The 21244-nt window shown below is 41.9% G+C and overlaps 1 long non-coding RNA gene across 1 annotated transcript; it reads left to right on the top strand.

The window, feature by feature from the left end:
* The first annotated feature begins 274 nt into the window (after nucleotides 1-274).
* On the top strand, nucleotides 275-7716 carry LOC122457832. The gene is made up of 3 exons (XR_006277507.1): nucleotides 275-439; nucleotides 2519-2523; nucleotides 7704-7716. It is a non-coding gene; the product is annotated as an uncharacterized LOC122457832 (long non-coding RNA).
* Nucleotides 7717-21244: the final 13528 nt, after the last annotated feature.

Here is a 21244-nt window from a genome sequence, read left to right as displayed (position 1 = left end):
GTGATATTAAGTGATAGACAAAAAGTCACAGTTAGTTACCGAAATGTAAGCACACAATCTAAACTCTCAACCCTATTAGACTGGGCAAGAACTAGGCTAAACACTTTCTCTCACCCCACTGGATATTGCAGTTCATAGTACACAGATTTCACCCTTGAAATCTGGGCCAGTCGCCTCAGTTGGAGTCTTCAGAGTGTCCTTGTTGCTTGCAATGTAGGTGGGTGAAGGAGAAAGGCCAAGCATATGGTCACTGTGTTCTGTTTATAACCTCAGTCCCATGTGCTTGGGGGGCACAAGTCCAGACACGTCTGAGGGCATTGCTGAATCTCCAGGCAAAGCTGAGCAATTCCCCTGCGGTGGCCTCATGCAGGTGAGTCATTGCATTGTAGCTCACTTGCTGGACAATGGCTGTTGATGGGTTGTTTAACACCCCAATCGGGTATTGGTTACATTCCTTGCTGTTGCCTCTGGGGAGCTAATATCTGGCTGATTCCCCAACTTACAACATGCTTGAGTGAAACAATACAACAAAATTCTCACAACTTCATATGCATTAATGATATACATATATGGCTAGAGAAATCACTTTTAGCAGATCATAACCTTTCCCCTGATACCTTACAAAGTATGCTTTATATGCAAGATCACAATTAAATGAAAATGAGGAATATGGGGGTTACAGTACTCTCCCCCAAGGAATAGAATGTCACAACATGCTACATAATTTAATGTTTGATCCAAAGCTTATTGAAGTCCAAGGAAAAGACTCCCATTGACTTCAGTGGGCTTTAAATTAGCCTCTTAAGTGCAGACGTTCGTATTAAAGATTTATAGGAAAATACTGAAGTTTATAATAGAGATATTATACACTTAGAATGAAATGGTTGAAAAATGAAGTGGAAAGCCAAATGGGCTGCAAGTGACATGCTCTTGAAAGATTCTCCTGGCCCTAACAGAGCAAATTAAATAAAAATTCATTTTATTAATTTATTACCTGTTACCAACACATTGATCCTGCCCTTATTGAAATAAATATGTGTTTTGTCATTTAGTCCATGGGTTGCAAGTGCAAGAGCATGTCATACATGAATACATGTTGCTCTTTGACTTTTATTACATGTAGCAGACTGATAAGCTGATTAACAACATGTGTCTACCTTGCACTTCCCCAACATGTACATTTCTGAGAAAAGATTAAAATCTGCATAAATTGACTAAATAATAAGTAAGATGGGATAGTTAATTATTTTACCAAGAATTTGAAGAGCACGACCAATAAGAAGGGAGAGGACTTGTTCAGGTGAGCGCTGTCAATTAATCACAGTGAATGTCCGCTATTAACTGAAATAAAAACTAATGCATTTTTAACAGCATTAATTACATATCTGAGCAGGGAGAGAGGCATTGGTTGCGGAGGGACCTGGCAGAGTCTGGTCAGATGCAGTAACCCAATCTACCTCCAGAAGGTGGGAAAAGGAGAGGAGAGGAAGTGGCTCTCATCCTGGTTCGGCCCCATTTCCCCAGCGGCTGGCCCCTCACCCCGGAGACTAACACCCTCTGAGCATTGGCCCTGGCTGACCCCTTGCTCCGGGTACTGACCCCCCCATCCCCACACCACCCTCTTTCTCCAAGGACTGACACCCTCACTTCCCACACTGTGCCCCAATGCCCCCAGCCAGCCCCTCATTCCAGGAGACAACTCCCCCCAAGTACCATCCCTCATTGCTCCTAGCCAGTTCCTCATCCTGGGGATTGATCCTCCCCCCTGCACCATTCCCCATTGCCCTCAGCTGGCCCCTGGCTGTGGGAGTTGTCTCATAGAGAACAGGGGCCTGGCAAGTTCAGCCTCCCTGCACCAGCCTCTTGTCCCCTGCAACAAGCTGAGTCCTTGAAGTAAAATTCACCCTCCCTTGCAAACAAGGGCTCGCTCAACTGAAGGGAGTCCACCTAGCTCAATAAAAGAAGGCGAGCCTGGTGAGCCCAGTACTAGAAACCACCTTCCAGAAGCAGCAGCAAGACACCTCCCTCACCCTCTTCCTGCACAAGTCATTGTTTGCTTCTTCCCCCACCTCCATCCTTCCCAAACACTAAATTCAGATTTCTAACATGAAACTCTCTTCCTCTTTGGATAGGAGGCTAGCCTGGCGAGCTCAGAACCTAACCCATCAATGTTGATAAATGCGAAGTATTGCACATTGGAAAACATAATCCCAACTCTACATATAAAACGATGGGGTCTAAATTAGCTGTTACCACTCAAGAAAGAGATCTTGGAATCATTGTGGATAGTTGTCTGAAAACTCAACTCAAATCCACTCAAATGTGCAGCGGCAGTCAAAAAAGTGAACAGAATGTTGGGCATCATTAAGAAAGGGATAGATAATAAGACAGTAAATACATATATATAAAAATATATATATATATATATATATATATATATATACACACACACACACACACTTATATATTACTTCTATATAAATCCATGGTATGCCTACATCTTGAATACTGCATGCAGATGAGGTAGCCCCATCTCAAAAAAGATATATTGGAATTGGAAAAGGTTCAGAAAAGGGCAACAAAAATGATTAGGGGTATGGAACGGCTGCCATACGAGGAGAGATCAATAAGACTGGGACTTTTCAGCTTGGAAAAGAGATGACAAAGGGGGGGTTATGATTGAGGTCTATAAAATCATGACTGCTGTGGAGAAAGTAAATAAGGAAGTGCTATTTACTCCTTCTCATAAACACAAGAACTAGGGGTCACCAAATGAAATTAATAAGCAGTAGGTTTAAAACAAAGAAAAGGAAGTATTTTTTCACACAACACACAGCAACCTGTGGAACTCCTTGCCAGAGGATGCTTTAAAGGCCAAGACTATAACAGGGTTCAAAAAAGAATTAGATAAATGTATGGAGGATAGGACCATCAATGGCTATTAGCCAGGGTAGGCAGGGATTGTGTCCCTTGCCTCTGTTTGCCAGAACATGGGAATGGACAACAAGAAATAGATCACTTGATGATTACCTGTTCTGTTCATTCCCTCTGGGCCACCTGGCATCGGCCACAGTTGGAAGACAGGATACTGGGCTAGATGGACCTATGGTCTGACTCAGTACGGCCATTCTTATATTAACCCAACAGGAGCAGCAAGCAGCAGCAAGAATTCACCCTTCTCCTGCACAACTCACATCCCTTCCTTCTCCAGAATATTGACTTTCTGAGATAAAAAAAATCCTACCCCTTCAATAAGCCGACTCCTCAAAAGGAAGAACAAGAAGTATGCCTGAGTGTAGGCTCTAAAATTTTACAATGTTTTATTTCAGTGTAGTCATGTAAAAATAAATAATGATATATTTGTAAGTTCAACTTCCGTGATAAAGAGATTGCACTACAGTACTTGTATGAAATGAATTGAAATACTATTTTTGTTCATATTTTTACAGTGCAAATATTAGTAATAAAATATAAAGTGAGCACTGTACACTTCGTATTCTGTGTTATAATTGAAATCAATCTGAAAATGCAGAAAACATCCAAAATATTTAAATAAATAGTATTCTATTATTGTTTAACAGTGCCATTAAAACTGTGATTATTCACGATTAATTTTTTTTTAATCGCTTGACACCCTAATTTAGGGTGATCCTAACTATGGTATAACCATGAGTAATAGCATAAAATAGAATGAATATAAGTAAAAGCTTCTCAAAAGGGAGATCCACAATCTGTACAATAATTTCTGCAAGGGAAGTGGTGCATAACTCATCACTAACTATTGAGCAGTAGGTAGGGAATGGGACCACAGTTGACATGAGTTGGAATCAAATATCCTTTCTAGAATGAAGAAGTCTGTAGTGGTGCTGTGACCCTTCAGTAGCTCCAAAGGTATGTCTACAGTGCAGTAGGAGGTATGATTGCAGCACATCTAGACATACCCAAGCTAGCTTTAAACTAGCTAAAGCAAGTATCAATAGCAGTGAAGTCACAGAAGCTTCAAAGCAAGTTAGCTATTCAAGCAAGTACCAAGGGTCCCAGGTGGGCTTTTACAGCCTGCATTGAAGGCTGCCATGCTGCCATGAAGGCTGCCATGCTGCCATGGTGTCATTGCCATTGGTATTCACATTAGCTAGATTAAAGCTAACTCAGGTATGTCTGCTCATGCTACAGTCACACACCCCAACTACAGCGTAGAGGCTTCATGCATCTTTTGTGGCTCCCTACATTTCAGGGCCCATTGAGAATACCCAGGTTGGGTACTTTTTACTACAAAATGTACAGACATAAATAACTAGATTTCTCCTTTAGGGCACCTACCAAAATTTTCCAGGTGCATTAAGGAGCCCCATTGGGCAAGTACTTTCTTCTGCAGTTTCCTCGATCTCTATGCAGGATTTATAGCCACTGCCTAACTGTCCTTAAGTAGCACAATCGAACAGCCCTTCTCTCCCAAATGTCTTGCCCTGCATGGCTCCTAAGGTGAGCAAGAAGGGAATCCCACTTCTTCTCACCTTAAGATCCCTGCAACTGAGGAAGCTGCCTGCTCAGAGGTATTCCTAACTTTACCTGGGGTAGGAACTCTGACTAGACAGAGGTTAGTGATCTTACAGGACCTTCTCCATGTCTCTGATGCATTTTTCTCTTTAGCTCCTGCCTATACTTCTCCCTCTGCAGCCACGAGTCCCCAACCAGCCACAGAGTCTTTAGTGTGGAGTTAAGCCCAAGAACCTAAATGGCAGCCAGTCCTGTAGCTTATCAGAAAACCACAAACCAGAAATTCTGACAGTTCAGCTGGCAATGTGGAATGATGAGATGGGATAGGTCTAAGGCTGCATAGCTGCACACATGCACACAAACACATAGAGTCATGAGCAAGACATCACTTTATAGAAGGTTTTATGTAATACAACTTGTCCTCACTGAAGTATTTTTGCTATTGTTTTTATATAGGCAGGAAACAGGAGTGCAAAGTAATAGGTTGTTACAAAAGAGCTTTTCCTGCAGTTATAAATAAATAAACTGTGAAATATAATGAGGGATCATGAACAAACTGTTATTGGAAATGAATGTCCGTAAAAGATCACTGGGCATGGGAATAAACAGCCACTTACTCCAATATGCATGGAACTCTCCCTTCCAGTTAGCTAAAAAAGGACAGACAGGAAAGTAACTGAAGATGTTGTAATATTCTATTCCTTCTGAATGCTCTCAACTCTCCATATGCAGCTAATCTCAGCTGTGACCAGAGGGCCTAAAATACAAGCTATTGTCAAAGGGGAAAGGGTGCTTTCCTTCCTTCAATAAGATCATAATTTTGAAGAGAAGGAAACCATGATTACTAGCAATTCAAATATCTTGTTAGCCTACAAGACAAGGGGATAATTGCCTCGAAATGTACATGTAAATGTAAGCCTCTGCAGGCTTTAGCTCCATCTCTGTAGGTAATAGCACTTATTTGTAACAGAATAAGTGATTTTTACACAAACATTTCAAATGAGTAATCTATGCAGTCCAGTCAGCTAGTCACTGTATCCACCAAATAGCTTCTTGTGGCACAATGTGCTTTAAAGCAGTGATAATCAAATGCAATATTCCTTTTTCCAAAGCATCCCAGAATATAGCAGGAGTAAAAAGAAAATTAACACACAAACTAAACATTCCGGGATGTCACCTGTATTCAGTGTGTTGTAGTACAACCCTCTCAAAAGAACATAAATGGAGATGAAATGTAATTGGCATTCATTCCTTTTGCGAGTTTTATTCCAATTACCTTCTAGGAGAGAATTCTGTTTAACAAAATGGATTTCTAACATCTGTTTGCTAAAGCAAAACAATGTTGGCGAAGTTGTGCCTGCAGATACTGTATAGAAACATCAAGGTCTTAGACGGGGGGGGGAGGGGAGGGAAACAGCACACTTATCCTGAAGGATCCTTTTGTTTAGTCCTTTTCAGAAAGACCACAGTGACCTTAGGAAACCTCCAGCTGCGCCCTGTGAAACTGGGTTAAGAGTCCCAGCGAAGGACTTTGAGAGCCCTCTACAGGCTGTCATGGTTTATTAACTCTAATAGTACTGATACTTTTTGACAAAAATCTCCTTGGTAGCTTTGCTGTGCTCATCTTCATCTGCCTTGGAGTCTGGATGAAAAAAAAAAGTGTTTTATTTGCCATTTATCACAAAGGGGGTTTCGGTGTGCAACAATAAGCCTGCCCTTTAATGATGTATTCAGCTGGCAGCATTGTTCTGCTTAAATATCACTTGCCAAAAAAGGAAAAGAATTTGTCCTCTCTCTGGATTTATTATTTCATTAGGGTTCCTCAAGAGAACTCCAGTAAAGGATTTGGGTCTATTAATCACCCTCCACAACCTTCTCAAATAATTAGACTTCTAAAATGTTTGCTACCTCCTTAGTAGAACATAATTTGACAGTGCTGGGTGAATCAACTGAGGTTCAGACTCACTAACCTTTAGAGGTTTGGCCTGTCTGAGCACATCAGTCTTGAGGTTCCCAACTGAACTGAAAACTGCGCTTTTTTCATTCTTTGCGGCAGGTTTATAGTACAGCACTGCTGGAAGTTTGCCATGAATGGAAAACTCAAAACATATAAATTCTTCATAAGGCAATGAAAGAATGTGGCACTGAAGAATAATGTTCTCTTGCTGTCAGAGCTGCTATGGGGAAGGGGGAGAAAATTACGCTCATTCAAAGACAGATTTGGCAACAATTGTTCCCGTTTAACTCCCTAAATGGGGAATCCTACTTCGTGCGGCCGCAGCTGTGAAGATCTTGCTGACATCATTGGATGGGATGTTTTTGGCATTGAAAAAAAAATTCTCATGAGACCATTGCATGGGTTTGGTTTATGATTTTAGCCACAAACTCTGTGAACAAGCCTACAACGCAAAAACCCTAAAATGCAATTTTCTTTAGGAACACAGACATTTTAATGGAAAATTTCTGGGTAGGAATAGTTAAAATATTTCTAATTTACCTTATACACAGGGTATACTAAGACAGCTTCAAATCACAAAATATGAAAAGGTGCAAACCTCCAACACAAAAACATATATTACGGACACATTTCAGAGTAGCAGCCGTGTTAGTCTGTATTCGCAAAAAGAAAAGGAGTACTTGTGGCACCTTAGAGACTAACATTTATTTGAGCATAAGTTTTCGTGAGCTACAGCTCACTTCATCGGATGCATTTATTGGAAAATACAGTGGGAAGATTTATATACACACACAGAGAACATGAAACAATGGGTTTCATCATACACACTGTAAGGAGAGTGATCACTTAAGATGAGCTATTACCAGCAGGAAGGCGGGGCGGCGGGGGGGGAGGAAGAAAACCTTTTGTGGTGATAATCATAAAAAAACAACCTTCCACACAAACTTCCTCGTGGCTGGATTTTACAAAAACTAGACAAGCCATTTACAACACACACTTTGCTTCTCTACAAAAGAAAAAGAACACTAAACTATCTAAACTACTACATGCCACAAGGGGCCACAACAGTGGTTCCCTAAACCCACCCAGCAATATTGTTAATCTATCCAACTATACTCTTAGCCCAGCAGAAGAATCTGTCCTATCTCGAGGCCTTTCCTTTTGCCCCTCCACCCCCACGAACATGATACAGTTCTGTGGTGACCTAGAATCCTATTTTTGACGTCTCCGACTCAAGGAATATTTCCAGCACACCTCTGAACAACATACTAACCCACAGAGACCTTCCTACCAACACTACAAAAAGAAGGATTCTGGGTGGACTCCTCCTGAAAGTCTAAACAACAGACTGGACTTCTACATAGAGTGCTTCCGCCGATGTGCATGGGCTGAAATTGTGGAAAAGCAGCATCACTTGCCCCATAACCTCAGCCGTGCAGTACACAATGCCATCCACAGCCTCAGAAACAACTCTGACATCATAATCAAAAAGGCTGACAAAGGAGGTGTTGTCATCATCATGAATAGGTCGGAATATGAACAAGGGCTACTAGGCAGCTCTCCAACACCACTTTCTATAAGCCATTACCTTCTGATCCCACTGAAGAAATACAGCATTTGCTCAAAAAACTCCCTGAAAAAGCACAAGAACAAATCTGCACAGACACACCCCTGGAACCCCAACCTGGGATATTCTATCTGCTACCCAAATCCATAAACCTGGAAATCCTGGACGCCCCATCATCTCAGGCATTGGCACCCTGACAGCAGGATTGTCTGGCTATGTGGACTCCCTCCTCAGGCCTTACGCTACCAGCGCTCCCAGCTATCTTTGAGACACCACTGACTTCCTGAGGAAATTACAATCCATTCGGTGATCTTCCTAAAAACACCATCCTGGCCACTATGGATGTAGAAGCCCTCTACACCAACATTCCACACAAAATTGGGCTACAAGTCATCAGGAACAGTATCCCTGATAATGTCACGGCTAACCTGGTGGCTGAACTTTGTGACTTTGTCCCCAAATGTGAAATCGTTATGGGTGAGAACAATGTATACCATTAAATCAGCGGCACTGCGATGGGTACCTGCATGGCCCCACAGTATGCCAACATTTTTATGGCTGACTTAGAACAAGGCTTCCTCAGCTCTCATCCTCTAATGCTCCTACTCTACTTGCGCTACATTGATGACATCTTCATCATCTGGACCCATGGAAAAGAAGCCCTTGAGGAATTCCACCATGATTTCAACAATTTCCATCCCACCATCAACTTCAGCCTGGACCAGTCCACACAAGAGATCCACTTCCTGGACACTACAGTGCTAATAAGTGATGGTCACATAAACACTGCCCTATATTGGAAACCTACTTACCACTATTACTACCTACATGCCTCCAGCTTTCACCCAGATCACACCACACGATCCATTGTCTACAGCCAAGCTCTTCGATATAACCGCATTTGCTCCAACCCCTCAAACAGAGACAAACACCTACAAGATCTCTATCAAGCATTCTTATAACTACAATATCCACCTGCTGAAGTGAAGAAACAGATTGACAGAGCCAGAAGAGTACCCAGAAGTCACCTGCTACAGGACAGTCCCAACAAAAAAAAAACCAACAGAATACCACTAGCCATCACCTTCAGCCCCCAACTAAAACCTCTCCAATGCATTATCAAGGATCTACAACCTATCCTGAAGGATGACCCATCACTCTCACAGATCTTGGCAGACAGGCCAGTCCTTGTTTACAGACAGCCCCCCAGTCTGAAGCAAATACTCACTAGCAACCACACATCACTCAACAGAACCACTAACCCAGGAACTTATCCTTGCAACAAAGCCCATTGCCAACTCTGTCCACATATCTATTCAGGGGACACCATCATAGGGTCTAATCACATCAGCCACACTATCAGAGGCTCGTTCACCTGCGCATCTACCCATGTGATATATGCCATCATGTGCAAGCAATGCCCCTCTGCCATATACATTGGTCAAACTGGACAGTCTCTATGTAAAAGAATAAATGGACACAAATCAGACGTCAAGAATTATAACGTTTAAAAACCAGTCGGAGAATACTTCAATCTCTCCAGTCACACGATTACAGACCTGAGAATGGCTATCCTTCAACAAAAAAACTTCAAAAACAGACTCCAGCAAGAGACTGCTGAATTGGAATTAATTTGCAAACTGGATACAATTAACTTAGGCTTAAGTAGAGACTGGAAGTGGATGGGTCATTAGTCAAATAGTAAAACTATTTCCCCATGTTATTCCCCCCTGTTCCTCAGACGTTCTTGTCAACTGCTGGAAATGGCCCACCTTGATTATCACCACAAAAGGTTTTCTTTCTTCCCCCCACCCTCTCTACCTGCTGGTAATATCTCATCTTAGAGCTGTAGCTCACGAAAGCTTATGCTCTAATAAATTTGTTAGTCTCTAAGGTGCCACAAGTACTCCTTTTCTTTTTGCGAATACAGACTAACACGGCTGCTACTCTGAAACCTCTCCTTACAGTGTGTATGATAAAACCCATTGTTTCATGTTCTCTGTGTGTGTATATAAATCTCCCCACTGTATTTTCCACCAAATGCATCCGATGAAGTGAGCTGTAGCTCATGAAAGCTTATGCTCAAATAAATTTGTTAGTCTCTAAGGTGCCACAAGTACTCCTTTTCTTATTACTGACACAGGTCCAGTTCAGCTCCCTGCCCCAGTCACTCACCAGACTGCAGGGGACGCAGGGGGAGATCCAGGTGCTGGACCCTTATATACATTTCCTGCCACTCCATATAATTTTCTGGGCTGGGGTCAAAGTCATTAAGGGCCATTCATCCTTCTGTTGCAGAGCATTGCTTGTGTGCTAAATCATGAAGCCTTCTTCCCCAGCTTGGCTACTCTGACTTTGGGCAGCCCATTCTGCTTTCCTTTCCTGCCTAAACTTCCTACACGTCTCCTGGAGTCTTCCTCTGTACATCTTTTTAGAACCTTTTTTGGTTTGGTCACCTGTCTCTTTGTTCTGCTTTGGTAACTTTTCTCCAGTCCCCCTACAGACCAATTTGGTTTCCCAACTTGGGCACCCTCCATAGCATAACTACTGTGAGGTCAAAACACAGTCTTTAACACTCTTCACTCTGGTGTGTATCTGCTGCCAGTCCTGTCTGCAGTAGAAATGCCTTCATGATACATCAATTTTCATAGCAAGAACTTCATAAAATCAACCAGAGTTCATAAATTGTACAAACAGATTTCCCAAATCATCAGTTACACAGTCAAGTAATTCAGTTCACATACCTATTGCTTTTTCCCTGTAATCCAAAGTTTCTCTTTGTTTTTATTAGACTGTCATGGGGTTTATTCATTGCACATTGCTCCTGTAGACTCTGGGGATTAGCGCTTGCCAGGCGTTGCCCTCCTCTGGTCTATGCCATGTCCTCAGTGACTGGTAGAGGAACCTGGGCTCACCCTCTACTCCAGGTTCTAGCTCAGGGACTCTCCAGTCAGCAGCACTGTCCTATATTGCTGCTTTCCCCTGAACCTTCTCCTACCTTCCTGGTTTCCCCTCTCTCTGGGTTCACCAGCTTCCCAACTCCCTCCTCTCAGGGAGTGACTATAGCCTGCCTTTCTGCAGCCCCCTTCTGCAGCCAGCTTCCTGGCTTATATACGCCCCTTTTACTCTTCAGCTGGGTGCCATCAGCAACTGGGTCCCAGAACTCCCTGGCTTCTCGTCCAGGTGCAGCCTGGGCAGTTAATAGGACTGGAAGGGGGTAAGGTAGCCAGGTAGGCATGTGTGGGGTGGACACCCCATCACGTAGATCAAGGAGGCATTTACAGATTCACAGGTGTCTGCTGTCATTCCAAGATTTCCTATTTGCCACTACAAAAGGATACTCTCAAACAGTCCAAACTAGAGCTGTCCAGAGCATGACAATTCCTTTTTGTTGCAACTCTTGAGGTTTCCTCATTGGAATGAAAACAAAAACTTTTGAAAAAGTTTTCATGAAATTGTGTTGAAATGTCTCTCTTCAAATCAAAATCTGAGCTTTTAGATTCTGGAATGTTTTGGGGGTCTAGGGCTCTTGAGTCACTTCTAACGAGAAGGAAAGAGACTGACTTTCATACTCAATAGTTTGGTGGTTAGGGCAATGGCGTGAGATATGGCAGATCCAGGTTCAAATCCCTGATTCAGGCAGAGCAGGGACTTGAACCTAGCTCTCCCAAGCCAGTGCTGTAACCAGCAGGATATAGAGTGTGTCAGTTTCTTTTTCTACCTTTCTGATGTAAACATTGAAATTGAAACATTTTAGATTTGACACAAGGAGAGATTACTTATCTTTTGTAGTAAATGGAGTTTTTTAAATGGGTGTCTCTGTGGGTGCTCCACTTCAGGCATGCATGCACCTTGGATTGGAGATTTTTGGTATCAATGCCCCTTCAGGCCATGCATGCACCTCACACATCTTTGTGCACCATTCTTAGGATATATATGGATGCATGGGCAAGCTGCCCTCAGTTCTTTCTCCACCACAGAGTACCTCAGAGGAAACTCTGAAGCAAAGCAGTGGGGCACCCATAGGGGGACGCATCTCAAAGATCTCCAGTTTCTGCACTGGTGAGTAACCTCTCCTTCTTCCTTGAGTAAAGTCCCTATGGGTGCTCCACTTCAGGTGACTCCCAAGTAGTAACCCCCTAAGAAGGAGGGAGCTTTGGAACAGAGTCCAAAACTGAAGACAGAACTGTGTTGCCAGCAGCAGCATCTCATCTAGAGGCATGAATCAGGGCATAACAGCTGAAGAAAAGACGTACAGAGGTCCAGGTTGCAGCTCCACATATTTCAGTAACTGGAACATTGTTGAGTAATGCTGTAGACTGTGAAGTGATAGAATAAGCTATCACTCCAGAAGAAGGTTGAGTATCAGCCAGATCATAACAAACAAGATACCCAGAGATACATACTCAGTCACTAGGTGGAGACTGCAGATCCCTTGTATCAGTCCACAATTGAAACAAGAGTCTAGGAGACTTTCAGAATGGTTTGATTCTCTCCAGAAAGAAGGTTAATGCTTTCCTGGCATGCAGGATATGGAAGGTTGCTTCATGTCTAGTCTGATGCGGTTTTGGGGAAAAGACTGGAAGGTGAATGGTTTGGTTAATATGAAATTCAGAAGACACCTTAGGTAAAATCTAAGATGGGGCCATAACTATACCTTTTTCTTGGAGAACAGTGTAAATGGCGGGTCTGCCATCAAAGCCACTGCCCTGCTCCCAACTCTCCAGATAGAAGGAATGGCCATCAAGGAGGCTGTTTTTAAATCAATAAATGAAGCAACAAACAAATAGCTAGTGGCTCAAAAAGATGTTTAAGGAGGCCCTAAAGGAAAAGGTTTGTCCCACAGTGAAGTAGGGTCTCTAATTTGTGTGGGAGAAAATAATCAGATCTCTTGATGTAGTAGGATTACTGAAAACTGAAAAGCCTTCTACCAGAGAATAAAGGCTGTTGTAGACACTAAGTGAACCTTGATGGAACTCATAAAAGCCCGAACCTTTTCAATTCCAACAGCGTCAAAAATGGTGGAAAGAGAAAAGTTGACAGGACAAACCTGTTGACAGGTACACCAGAGCTGATCTCTCTTCAACTGCTGAAGGCAAGTATGTCTTGTAGACTCCTTTCCAGTGTTTATCCACACCTGGTACACTTCTGTTGAATGGAAAGAACCTAACTCAAAGAGCCATCAAAGTGCCATGCCTGGAACTGCAGACCTTCCCATTTGGAGTGAAGTGTCTGAGCCGTTCCTGAGACAGATGGGGATTGATCAGAAGCTGCCACAATGGGCAAGAGATAAGTTAGATGAGATAAGGATATGAGACCTGTCTCAGGCAAGTTGGTGCAATCAAAATGGCCTTGGCCCCTTTGATCTTGTTGAGAATGTTCAAGAACAATGGTGTTGGTGAATACACATAAAATAGGTCTTTTGTCCATGAGATGAGGAAGGCATCTCCTAGTGACTGGTGTAGAGTTCCCTCCCAAACAAAATTTCTTGCATATTGCATTGGTAAAAGGTGCACTTCTGGAAATCCCCATGTGATGGGGTCGACCCAGACCCACCCACTACTCTGGTCCCAACCCAGGGACCCTCTAGCAGCAGCCTCTCTCTGCCCTACTTCTCTTTCTTTGATTTCTTCTTCTTTCTTTGATTTCTTATTATTTATATGGCTATAGAACCTTTTACTATTGGTTTTAATTCCCTTTCCAAGGTCCAACTCTACTTGACTTTTAGCCTGTCTCACTTTATCCCTACATGTTCTGACCTCAATAAGGTAGCTTTCTTTGCTGGTCCCTCCCATCTTCCACTCCCTGTATGCTTTCTGTTTTTTCTTAATCACCTCTCTGAGATGCTTGCTCATCCAGCTTGGTCTACAACTCCTACCTATGAATTTTTTCCCCCTTCTTGAGATGCAGGCTTCTGATAGCTTCTGCAGCTTTGACTTAAAGTAATCCCAGGCCTCCTCTGCCTTGAGATCCATAAGTTCTTCAGTCCAATCCACTTCCCTAACTAATTTCCTTAATTTTTGAAAGTCAGCCCTTTTGAAATCAAAAACCCTAGTAGCAGATTTATTTTTGTTTGTCCTTCTGTTCAGTTTGAACTGAACTAGCGAATGATCACTTGAACCAAGATTTTCCCTACAACCATTTCTTCTATGAGGTCCTCACTACTCATCAAAACCAAATCTAAAATGGCATCCCCTCTAGTCAGTTCAGCAACTACTTGATGAAAGAATCCATCAGCTATCGCATCTAGGAAAATCTGAGCCCTATTATTATTACTAGCTCTCGTCCTCTAGTCTATATCTGGGAAGTTAAAGTCTTCCATGATCACGCAGTTTCTATTCGTATTTACTTCATTAAAAAATTAAAGAGGGCTCTATCCATATCCAAATTAGATCCCGGAGGTCTATAGCACACTCCAAGCACTATCACAGGAGAGGCTCTAGTAGTTTTCTTCCCCAATGTGATTTTTGCCCAGATGGACTCTGTCTTATCCATTGCATCGCTTCTTATTTCTTTACATTCTACCTCATCATTGATATACAATGATACTCCACCACCTTTACCTTTGTTTCTATCTTTCCTAAACAGCACATACCCTTCAATACCTGTAGTCCAGTCATGACTACTATTCCACCATGTTTCTGTTATCCCTATAATATCTGGTTTCACTTCCTGCACCAGTAGCTCTAGTTCCTCCATTTTGTAACCTAGGATCCTCGCATTGGTGTATAAACATCTTAATTTTTGCTGTTTGGCCTTGCTCACATTCTGTACCCAATTAGGCACGGTCATTCTACAGCCAGTATAACCTATTAGACTGATATCCACACTGCCCTTACTCCTTATGTCCATTCTCATACCCACAGCTGTATCCTTTCTTACTTTGTTTTCTTCCATCTCAATGCTTAAATCCGGCATGGAGTTTACCTGGACATCTCCCAACCATCTCCCCCAAATTCCTAGTTTAAAGCTCTCTTAATCAGTTGTGCCAGCCTCCATCCTAGAAGTCTATTTCCTTCCCTACTCAGATGAAGTCCATCCCGAGAGAACTGTCCTCTGTCCATAAATGCCTCCCAGTGGCCATACATCCCAAAGCCCTCCTTATAGCACCACGACCTAAGCTATCTATTGATAGTCAATCTTGTCACACCTTTGTTGCCCTTCTCTAGGAACAGGCAGAATCCCACTAAAAATCACCTGAGCCTCGATTTCCTTAAGCGTCTTCCCCAGCCTAGCGTAGTCTCCCTTGATACATTCCAGCAAGAATCTACTGATATCATTTGTTCCCACATGAAGGATAATTAGGGGATTCTTTCCTGCTCCCTTTAGGATCCTTTTCAACCTCAGATCTACATCCCACATCTTAGCACCTGGAAGACAGCACACCCTTCTATTCTCTGGATCAGCTCTGGTTACAGGCCTGTCTATTCTTCTCAGTAAAGAGTCCCCGATCACATAGACCTTCCTTTTCCTGGTGACTGTGCTATTCTCCAGTCTATCCCCTGTTCCCTCTGGCTGCAAGTTCTTTCTATTTCTATTCTCCCTTGTAATCCTCTTCAACCATCCTATATCCTCCTGGGACTCATATTTGGTGTAGTCTCCACTGACTCTTACCCTTTTCCTATGGGACTAGCTGCTCTTCTCTTCTTCCTCACCCTTCCACCTTCAGTGACCACCTGCTTAGCCCCTTCTTCATTTTCCAACTCTGCAAAAGTATTCCTGAGCTCTATTTCTCCATCACTAGCCTGTCTTTTCCTCTGCCCGGTTCTCTTAGTCACATGCTTCCACTGTCCACTTTCCTCACCCAGCAGTCTCTCCTCAGAATTCTTCAGTCCTGCTTCTATCTGCAAATCTGAGCTTTTCCCTTCAGCTACCTCATGTCTTTGCTCCATAATTGGCTCGAACCCCCTTCTAAACTCAACCAGACTTTCCACCTGCATCTCTAATCCTCAGATCTTTTCCTCCATCCGCTCTATTAGATGGCATTTCATGCAGACAAAACTCTTACCAGGTAGCCCCTCCAGGATCATATACATACCGTAGCTTCCACACCCAGTCACCTTCATTGTGTCTTCCACTACATGGGACAACAAGCTATCAGGAACAGTATCCTCAAACCTGGTGGCTGATCTTTGTGATTTTGTCTTCACCCATAACAATTTCACATTTGGGGACAATATATATCTTCAAGTCTGCAGCACTGCTATGGGTACCCACATGGCCCCACAATATGCTAACACTTTTATGGCTGACTTAGAACAACGCTTCCTTGGGTCTCATCCCCTAACACCCCTACTCTACTTGCGCTACATTGATGACATCTTCATCATCTGGACCCATGGAAAAGAAGCCCTTTAGGAACTCCACCATGATTTCAACAATTTCCATCCCACCATCAACCTCAGCCTAGACCAATCCACACAAGCGGTCCATTTCCGGGACACTATTGTGCTAATAAGCGATGGTCACATAAACACCACCCTATACCGGAAACCTACTGACAGTTATACTTGCATCCATGCCTTCAGCTTCTATCCAGGACACACCACATGATCCATTGTCTACAGCCAAGCTCTAAGATACAACCGCATTTGCTCCAATCCCTCAGACAGAGACAAACACCTATAAGATCTCTATCAAGCATTCTGAAAACTACAATACCCACCTGCTGAAGTGAAAAAGCAGATTGACAGATCCAGAAGAGTACCCAGAAGTCACCTACTACAGGACAGGCCCAACAAAGAAAATAACAGAACACCACTAGCTGTCACCTTGAGCCCCAACTAAAACCTCTCCAGTGCATCATCAAAGATTTACAACCTATCCTGAAAAAGGATCTCTCACTCTCACAGATCTTGGGAGACAGACCACTCCTCACTTACAGATAGTCCCCCAACCTGAAGCAAATACTCACCAGCAACCACACACCACACAACAAAAACACTAACCCAAGAACCTATCCTTGCAACAAAGCCCGATGCCAACTCTGTCCACATATTTATTCATGTGACACTATCATAGGACCTAATCACATTAGCCACACCATCAGGGGCTCGTTCACCTGCACATCTATCAATGTGATATATGCCATCATGTGCCAGCAATGCCCCTCTGCCATGTACATTGGCCAAACCGGACAGTCCCTACGCAAAAGAATAAATGGACACAAATCTGACATAAGGAATCATAACGTTAAAAAACCAGTAGCAGAACACTTCAACCTCTCTGGCCACTCAGTAAAAGATTTAAGGGTGGCAATTTTGCAACAGAAGCGCTTCCAAAAGAGACTCCAACAAGAAACTGCTGAGCTTGAATTAATATGCAAACTAGATACTATTAACTTGGGTTTGAATAGAGACTGGGAGTGGCTGGGTCATTACACATATTGAATCTATTTTCTTAAATTAAGTATCCTCACACCTTCTTGTCAACTGTCTAAATGGGCCATCTTGATTATCACTACAAAAGTTTTTTCCTCCTGCTGATAATAACTCATCTTAGCCTCTCACAGTTTGTATGGTAACTTCCAATTTATCTGTATGCGTGTGTGTGTGTGCGTGTATAAGATTATATATATATATATATATCTTACTATATGTTCCATTCTATGCATCTAATGAAGTGAGCTGTAGCTCACAAAAGCTTATGCTCTAATAAATTTGTTAGTCTCTAAGGTGCCACAAGTACTCCTGTTCTTTTTGCAGATACGACTAACACAGCTGCTACTCTGATTCCTTTTTTTGCTCATCACCATTGACAATTGATGGGAAAAGCACAAAGGTTTGGAGTTTGGGACAAATAAGCACTCAGAAATTGTGGATGATGATCAGAATTCTACAGATCTCTTGAGTCAGCAAAGTTTGTCTGGAATTTCCAGTTGGGGCAAAATTAATATGAAAGTGGCCTTATTTATAATGGGTCCAGTTGTAGCATCCTTACACATCTTGGTGAGCTCTTACTTACACAAGTAATCTCATTTAATTAAATGGAATAAGGGCTTGATAATGTAGCTAGAGGACAAAACATTGTGCTGAAATATTTCAGCATATCTGGTTGTGGTACACAAAGGAGAGAAAAAAATGTTAACTAGCCATATCAGAATCTTTAAAATGGGCCATATGGGTTCATTTCAGGAAAGAGGCAAAGGCTGATAATAAAAGACCTTTTTTTCCCAAATTGGTTCAGCTGTCCCTAATAACTATCATATAACTACAATGAATGTTGTCATATATTATATTAAGGGTATATTTATAAACAGGGCTTTGGAGCAGAGCCCGGAGCTGGAGCAGCTCTGGAGCAGTGGAGCTGCAGATTTTTGCTTAGAGTTCGAGCGGAGCCAGAGCACAGCTCCAAAATCCTGTTTATAAATAGTTTACAAAGGTTAAAGGATCAATAGATGCTAGGCATGTTACAGATATGAGTACTATGTGTTATAAGCACAATAGAAGAATATATATATTGTTAGACATATTTATAAGCAACCTATTGCCTGGTCAGACTGTATAACACTTGATCACCCCTTTACTAAGAGCATCTATTAAAACACTTTATAAATCTACCCTCAATATAGAGCGTGACCATAAATGCTCAAATCCTATCTCTGAAATACCTTTGGGAATATTGAGCTATATAACTCTCCAACTCGTTTCTTGAAGTTTTAAACTTTTGTTGTTAACTTTCTAGGCCAATGACATTGTTTATTTGCCTGTAAAACACCTACGACATTATGGGGCTATTTATCTTTCACTTTAATCACATAATTATTGCTAAAAGAAAAGGAGTACTTGTGGCACCTTAGAGACTAACAAATTTATTAGAGCATAAGCTTTCGTGAGCTATAGCTCACTTCATTGGATGCATTTGGTGGAAAAAACAGAGGAGAGATTGATATACACACACAGAGAATACGAAACAATGGGTTTATCATACACACTGTAAGGAGAGTGATCACTTAAGATAAGCCATCACCAGCAGCAGGGCGGGAAAGGAGGAAAACCTTTCATGGTGACAAGCAAGGTAGGCTAATTCCAGCAGTTAACAAGAATATCAGAGGAACAGTGGGGGGTGGGGTGGGGGGGAAAAATACCATGGGGAAATAGTTTTACTTTGTGTAATGACTCATCCATTCCCAGTCTCTATTCAAGCCTAAGTTAATTGTATCCAGTTTGCAAATTAATTCCAATTCAGCAGTCTCTCGTTGGAGTCTGCTTTTGAAGCTTTTTTTGTTGAAGTATAGCCAGCCACTCTTAGGTCTGTGATCGAGTGACCAGAGAGATTGAAGTGTTCTCCAACTGGTTTTTGAATGTTATAATTCTTGACGTCTGATTTGTGTCCATTCATTCTTTTACATAGAGACTGTCCAGTTTGGCCAATGTACATGGCAGAGGGGCATTGCTGGCACATGATTGCATATATCACATTGGTAGATGTGCAGGTGAAGGAGCCTCTGATAGTGTGGCTGATGTGATTAGGCCCTATGATGGTATCCCCTGAATAGATATGTGGACAGAGTTGGCAACGGGCTTTGTTGCAAGGATAGGATCTACAAACTATCTTGGGAGACAGGCCAGTCCTTGCTTACAGACAGCCCCCCAATCTGAAGCAAATACTCACCAGCAACCACACACCACACAGAACCACTAACCCAGGAACCTATCCTTGCAACAAGCCCGTTGCCAACTCTGTCCACATATCTATTCAGGGGATACCATCATAGGGCCTAATCACATCAGCCACACTATCAGAGGCTCGTTCACCTGCGCATCTACCAATGTGATATATGCCATCATGTGCCAGCAATGCCCCTCTGCCATGTACATTGGCCAAACTGGACAGTCTCTACGTAAAAGAATGAATGGACACAAATCAGACGTCAAGAATTATAACATTCAAAAACCAGTTGGAGAACACTTCAAGTACTCCTTTTCTTTTCCTTTTCTTTTTGCGAATACAGACTAACACGGCTGCTACTCTGAAACCTGTAAAATCTAAGTGACTGAAGTAGATATAGGAATTAGAAGTTAACAGGACTCTTACTCTTCTACATAATTTTGCACTTACCTGTTACTGGTAACACTTTAGAAGGTAAAATATTAATTAATTTGAAATCTGTCTCCATTTTTGCATCTTAGTTTTTTTCTGCCTGAACATCTGAGAATAGATACTATTTGTTAATATTCTGGCTCTATTTCTGGCTCAAGTGAAAGTGCAGAGTAAAACCATCATGTAGCAGTGTGCAGAAAATTATATGCTTTTTTTTTTTACTCCATTTCTTAAAGGTTCAGTATTTAATTAGAAAAATGTGGTCTTGTCTTTTCAGAGATGTTAATATTACTAAACTGATTACGTATTATGTAATGATATTGACCATATTATGTACTACACAAAGAATCCATTCGCCAATCTCCATCTGATTATACCTGTGTTAAACCCAAAATGTTCATCATGAGTAACCAGCATAGATCCTCATTTGGGGCACATAAACGGTCCTATAAACACAAATCATACATGCAAAAGTTGACACAGAAAAGGCCTTTGAATACTCAATGTATGTGAGGGAGGAAAGATGAGCTAAACCTAGTCTTAATATGGGAAGCTGGCTACAGCCTTAGCTACAGAGAGGCTAATACCTGCTGTGAATGTAGCCCTCTTCTGTTCATGAGCTGTCACCAAACCAATTCTTAGTTCTGGAAAATGTATTCATTATTCACAAACATTTTCTACATGGGTTGTTCAGAAACTATTCTCTTCAATTTTTTACTGAAGCTTTTTCTTGGTGTGTCACTTGTCACCTAAGACAGTATATCTTCTGCTTCTTGATTGTCCAATTGGAATAACAAGCGACAAATAGCTATTAATGAATGAATTTTCAAACAAATTTTCATACTAAAATTCATGAATCTCTGGGGATCCACAGACCTGTTAAAATATATCCAATAGGTGATGAAATACATGCAAAATCATGATACCTCACAAGTTGCAGTGAACAGACTCAAACTTTTATTCAAGAATATACTTATAAATCAGATTTTTAATATTAGACCAACTCAATACTTTTAATACTCATAAACTGTCAAATGTTTCACAGTTAAATTGAGTGTTTATTATTACTAATAAATAAAAACCCAGCTAAACTATGGCTGTAAATGTAAACTGAAAGACAAGGTGGGTGAGATAATATCTTTTATTGGACCAATTTCTGTTGGTGAAAAAGAGACAAGCTT

The sequence above is a fragment of the Dermochelys coriacea genome, chromosome 1 (assembly GCF_009764565.3).
Source record: "Dermochelys coriacea isolate rDerCor1 chromosome 1, rDerCor1.pri.v4, whole genome shotgun sequence".
NCBI classification, from domain to species: Eukaryota; Metazoa; Chordata; order Testudines; family Dermochelyidae; genus Dermochelys; species Dermochelys coriacea.
This window is presented reverse-complemented; position numbering and strand designations above follow the sequence as displayed.